We start from the raw sequence: 6959 nt of genomic DNA, 5'->3' as shown, positions 1-6959 counted from the left end.
TTGACTCTGCTGGTGGGCATTGCCGGTCCTTGTGGACGCGTCCTCAGCAGTTGCAGGAAGGTGCAGGTGGCTTGACGTTTTCCTTGAGGGTCTTGTGTTTCTCCCTCTTGTATAGGGAAGTGGCACGCACCGAAGTGGGGGGGCACTGTAATGGCCGACGCGGTGTTGTGGGTTGCTTTGGAGTTTTTCTGTAAAACGTCATCCAGTGAATTGGTAGGGGCGAGTGAAATGAGGCGTTGAACCAGCTCACTGTCGCGCACTTCCATCAGAATCACCTGCTTCAGTTGCCTCTCCTTGCACCTACCTTTGCAGAACTCGACTGCTTCTGCTGCGTTCTTCATCCGGAGGTAGAAGCCGTTGAAGGTTTCACCCGTCAACTATTTGCAGCTGAAGACCTCACGATGTCGTTGTGCCTCGTTAGATTGAGTTTTAACATGTTCCTATAATTTAACCAGCACCTCCTTGATAGGGGGGTTAGGTACGATTGGTCTAACGACCATTGGTCTACTACCAATTAGTCCAATACGATTTGGTCTAAAACCACCTCGCCTAAAAATACGATTGGTCTAAAGAGAAGATTGGTCTAATACCACTTGGTCCAATGCGAATTGGTCTACTGTGGATTTCAGGGACCGTGAGACATCGTTTTTCGCAAATCTCTCTCAAGCGAATCAATTGATCGGAATGGTACTTTAACACAGTGTACAATACACCTTCCGCTAAATTTTGATTATTATTTTTATTATTATTATTATTATTGTGTGTGTGTGAGAGTGCGTCCAGTAGTGAACAGGATCAATACACGTTTTCCCGCTTATCTGTGCGTTACAGCGTTGAATCCGAAGCTTCATATATTGTTCCAAACCACCGAGACTCACTCACTGTTTCATTTCACTGCTTCAAGAACGTCCCGGAATAATTCGCTTTAAAGGCAAGGGTTTAAAATTTTCGAACAGCTTCACATTGCTTCACTCACCATAACACAAAGTGTTATTCGAAGTTTACTTTTACAACAGCCTTAGTCTATTCGCCTAATCCCTTCATCATGGAGTCGACTGCGTGTGAAACTCTCATTTCCGAAAAAAGAAAGGAAAAGCTTACAGTAAATGGCTATGTGTTAACATTGCGCACAAAGAGAGTTCAAAAGACAAGCTGCAAAGAAACAGAGATGCATAAATAGACCATGTAAAGGAACTGCAGTAACTCATTATGAAGATAACAGTCATATTCTAACACGAGAAAGAGAACATACTTGTGGATTTGCTGAAGCTAGTCGAGTTGATGTAGTGAAATGTCTTAATACAATAAAACAAAGAGCTACTGAAACCGGAGACAAACCTTGCCAAATAATTCAAGACGTATGTAGTTTGGTGGATTCCTCTATCGTACCTTATATTGGGAATAAAGGGGCTCTCAAGAGAGTAATAAGCAGAGTGCGTAAAGAGGGACCAGTAAAGCCAAATAATTTGGATGATCTATCTATTCCAAATGAGTACCGAAACACACTATCTGGTGAGCAATTTTTATTAAAAGAATTCAGTATTGATGATGACAAGATACTGTTATTTAGCATCTGTTTTAATAATTTGAAGAAATTTGAAAATGCTCCATTTTGGATAATGGATGGGACATTCAAGATCGTCCCTACAGTTTTCAAGCAACTGTATACAATTCACGCTCCCACTGGACCACATGAGAGGAGTCGCTTGTTGCCACTGGTGTATGTGCTAATGTCACGAAAAACACAGAATGTTATATCCAATCATTCCGTGATCTTCTTGATTATGCTGCAGAAAACGAAATCTACCTCTCTCCTGAGGTGATAATCACCGACCTCGAAATTAGTGTTATAAATGCAATTAAATCCGAAATTCCTGGAACAGCTAACAGGTGTTGCTTCTTTCATTATTTTGGGACAAAGTATCTATAGAAAATAACTTCATCTGGATTGAAAACCTTATATGGCACTGATGAAAACTTTTCTTTAAAGATCCGACAGATGGTAGCACTAGCCTTCTTACCTGCCAGTGAAATCGAGGATGCAGTTTTAGACTAGATGTCTTTAGACCAATTGGTCTATTAGACCAGTTGGCATTAGACCAGTCGTCATTAGACCAATAGACATTGGACCAATCGTCTGGGGCCGTGATACGGAGTGTGTCGTCTGAGGGCACCTGGAGTATTATTATTATTTTTTTTTTTTACGTGCCAGCCTTTGGCGCCGGTAGGCTTTAAAATTAAAACTAATAAAAAATATCGTTAATTATAATGATAATAATAACGATATTAATAATAATGATGATAATAATAATAACAATGATGATGATAATAATAATAATAATAATAATAATAATAATAATAATAATAATAATAATAATAATAATAATAATAATGATCATAAAAGTAACAATAATAATGATAATAATAAAAATAATAAAAATAAAAATCATATCAATAATGATAATAATAACAATTATTATAATAATAACATTGATGATGATGACCATGACAATTATTATGATAACTATAATATTAATAATGATAATAATAATAATAATGACACTAATACTAATACTAATACTACTAATACTAATAATAATAATGATAACAACAACAACAACAACAACAACAACAACAATAATAATAATAATAATAATAACCATCATCATCATCATTATTATTATTATTATTATTATTATTATTATTATTATTATTATTATTATTATTATTATTATTATTATTATAATGATAATGATAATAATAATAATAATAATAATAATAATAATAATAATAATAATAATAATAATAATAATGATAATAAGAATAAGAAGAAGAAGAATGATAATGATAATGATAATAATAATAATAATAATAATAATAATAATAATAATAATAATAATAATAATAATAATAATAATAATAACAATACTAATGATTTGCGCGTCTTGCAGGAGCCGGCCCAGTGGCGGATCCAGGGGGGCGGCCCTTTGGACCTAAATTGCGCCCTTTCAAAGATTCACTGAGATCTGGGGGGGTATCATTTCTGTGAACACTACTACAAGCCTATTAATTATAATGATAATAATACTGACCATACTACTACTACTACTACTACTACTACTACTACTACTACTACTACTACTAATAATAATAATAATAATAATAATAATAATAATAATAATAATAATAATAGTAATAGTAATAATAATACTGATAATAATAACCTTCTATCTGATCGCCAGTATGGGTTCCGGAAGGGGCGTTCAACTGGCGATCTTCTTGCTCTCTTAACTGACTCTTGGTCATCCTCTCTTAGCCGTTTCAGTGAAACTTTCTCAGTTGCGCTAGAAATATCGAAAGCTTTCGATAGAGTCTGGCGCAAGTCTTTGCTTTCTAAACTGCCCTCTTTCGGATTCTATCCCTCTCTCTGTTTCTTTAGCTCCAGTTTCCTTTCCGGCCGCTCTATCTCAGCTGTGGTAGACGGTCACTGTTCTTCCCCTAAACCTATCAACAGTGGTGTTCCACAGGGCTCTGTCCTATCACCCACTCTCTTCAAATTATTCATCAATGATCTTCTTTCCATAAGACACTTTCCTATCCACTCATACGCTGATGACTCCACTCTGCATTATTCAACTTCTTTCAACAGAAGGCCCTCTCAACAGGAATTACAAGACTCCAGACTGGAGGCTGCAGAACGCTTAACCTCAGACCTTGCTATCATTTCCGATTGGAGTAAAAGGAACCTTGTGCCCTTCAATGCCTAAAAAAACAGTTTCTCCACCTATCAACTCGACACAATCTTCCAAACACCTATCCCCTATTCTTCGACAACACCCAGCTGTTACCTTCTTCAACACTAAATATCCTCGGTCTGCAACTCACGTGTGGGGGAGCTCCACTCACACAGCTCTTTTGGACATAGTGGAGTTTAAGGCTCTTCGTCTCATCAGATCTCCGCGTGGAGACATGATCGAGGTTTATAAATGGATGAAGGGCTTTAATAAGGGAGACATTCATAAGGTTTTGTTGGTAAGAGAACCGGGTAGGACACGAAGTAACGGGTTTAAACTGGATAAATTCAGATTCAACAGGGACATAGGCAAAAATTGGTTTACTAACAGGGTGGTGGATGAGTGGAATAGGCTTAGCAGTCATGTGGTGAGTGCCAATACAATTGTCACATTCAAAAATAGACTAGATAAATTCATGGACAGCGATATTAGGTGGGGTTAGATACACGGGAGCTTAGGGTCAAAGGAGCTGCCTCGTACAGGCCTACCGGCCTCTTGCAGACTCCTGCGTTCTTATGTTCTTATGTTCTTATGTTCTTCTGCCACTTAAATTCCGTCGCCATGTTGCTTATCTTTCTATCTTCTGTCGATATTTTCATGCTGACTGCTCTTCTGAACTTGCTAACTGCATGCCTTCCCCCTTCCGCGACCACGCTGCACACGACTTTACTCATGCTCATCCCTGTACTGTCCAAACCCATTATGAAAGAGTTAACCAGCATCTCCATTCTTTCATCCCCTTCACTGGTAAACTCTGGAACAGTCTTCCTTCGTCTGTATTTCCTCCTGTCTGTGACTTGACCTCTTTCAAGAAGAGTGTGTCAGGACACCTCTCCACCCGAAATTGACCTCTTTTGGTTGCTCTTTTTTTTTGTGGGAGCGGCGAGTAGCGGGCTTTTTTGTACTTTTTTGTTGCCCTTGAGTCGCATCCTTTGATGTAAAAAAATTATAATAACAATAATAATAAAAGAAATAATAAACATACAAAACAAATAAAAGAAATTGCGAACAGTATCGTACGTGTATATGTAAAAATAAATAAAAATAACCGCGCCAAGCGGCGCTAGATGGATTTGATGGATTCAAATCCAGTAACGGATCCTGCCCACCCCTACTGTACTGTACTTCCAACGCCCCAGCCATGCAGCCAGTCAGTTGTCGCCTCGTGGCCGTCGTGGGCACTCGGCAGCCTGGGCAGGTCACTGAGGTCAATACACTTCATCAATAGGCATATATATATATATATATATATATATATATATATATATATATATATATATATATATATATATATATATATATATATATATATATATATATATATATATAATGTGGTATGGTCTTTTTATGTTTTTTTTCTTTTTTTTTTTTCTTTTTTTACGTCGCGGTCTCTTGCGCCGGTAGGCTCCTTCCCGGTGGGGCCTGATGGTCGGCCCAAGGCAAGGCAAGATATGGCGCCCATCTTGTATATCAGCCCCCCCCCATTCACCTGGAGCTGGATCCGCCACTGTTCCGGCCCGTCGCGCGAACATTTTGAAATGTTCAAAAAGTTCGCAGAAAGTCTGCGATATTGGCCAAATCGCACGATTATTCGCACGGTTAAGCGAGAGACCATCGCAGTATGCGCTCGCATACCCTCGTCAAACGCAAGGAGTCGCGGTGTATGCGCGCGTATATGCGAGCGACTTTGTACATCGTGCGTATGGCAGCAACGCTGCTTCGGAAAGCGAGATGGCAGCGAGCGAGCGGGAGGGTATGAAAAACCGTTGGCGAGCGACCCAACAGTCAGTATGCTCGCACTCGCACTGTCTCTGCCACACGCCGCTACCCTGCCCGCCTGCTGCTACCCGCTGCCTGCCTGCCTTCCTGCCTGCCCTTTACCCGCCATTGCACCATGCCGAAGGACACCAACAAGGCGGCGAAGAGGTCAAGGCACACCCCTCCGCCCAAAGCCACAAAGCCCCCAGCCCCTCAGCCCCCAGCCCCTCAGCCCCCAGACACTCAGCCCCCAGACACTCAGCCCCAAGACACTCAGCCCCAAGACACTCACGGCCGTAGTATTAATCTCCCCCATTCCCATTCCCATCCCATCCCTTTTCCTTAGCTGTGACCCGCAGTTATAAGCGTCCCTGGGGGGTTGGGGTTGATTAACACTACCTGGAGAGAGAGCGGATGGGGTCGAAAAAGTGTTGACTCCGCGGGGTGCGAGGCAGGACATCTTTAGGTTCCCCTTCGTAAATTTCATGAATGAATAGTGTTCTATTTGTTATTATAGAAGAAAATATAATGAAAAGTATCAGAATATTTCTATGACTGATATTGTATCGCAAACTTTGCTGAAGTTAATATATTTCTTTTAGTTTGTAAAGACTCTTGTGTTTCCATTTTTTTTTTTTTTTACAACAAAGGAGGCAGCTCAAGGGCACACAAAAAAAGAAAACAATAATAAAAAAAAGCCCGCTACTCGCTGCTCCTAAAAAAGAAACAAAAGAGGTGGCCGAAAGCAAGATCAATTACGGGAGGAGAGGTGTCCTGAAACCCTCCTCTTGAAAGAGTTCAAGTCGTAGGCAGGAGGAAATACAGATGAAGGAAGATTGTTCCAGAGTTTACCAGCGTGAGGGATGAAAGAGTGAAGATGCTGGTTAACTCTTGCATAAGGGGTTTGGACAGTATAGGGATGAGCATGAGTAGAAAATCGAGTGCAGCGGGGCCGCGGGAGGAGGGGAGGCATGCAGTTAGCAAGTTCAGAAGAGCAGTCAGCGTGGAAATATCGATAGAAGATAGAAAGAGAGGCAACATTGCGGCGGAATTTAAGAGGTAGAAGACTATCAGTATGAGGAGGAGAGCTGATGAGACGAAGAGCCTTAGCCTCCACTCTGTCCAGAAGAGCTGTATGAGTGGAGCCCCCCCACACATGAGATGCATACTCCATACGAGGGCGGACAAGGCCCCTGTATATGGACAGCAACTGTGCAGGGGAGAAGAACTGGCGGAGACGGTACAGAACGCCCAGCCTCGAGGAAGCTGATTTAGTAAGAGATGAGATATGAAGTTTCCAGTTGAGATTTTGAGTTAAGGATAGACCGAGGATGTTTAGTGTTGAGGAAGGTGATAGCTGGGTGTTGTCAAAGAATAGGGGATAGTTGTTTGGAAGATTGTGTCGAG

This window comes from Eriocheir sinensis, chromosome 5 (genome assembly GCF_024679095.1).
Source record: "Eriocheir sinensis breed Jianghai 21 chromosome 5, ASM2467909v1, whole genome shotgun sequence".
NCBI lineage: Eukaryota > Metazoa > Arthropoda > Malacostraca > Decapoda > Varunidae > Eriocheir > Eriocheir sinensis.
This window is presented reverse-complemented; position numbering follows the sequence as displayed.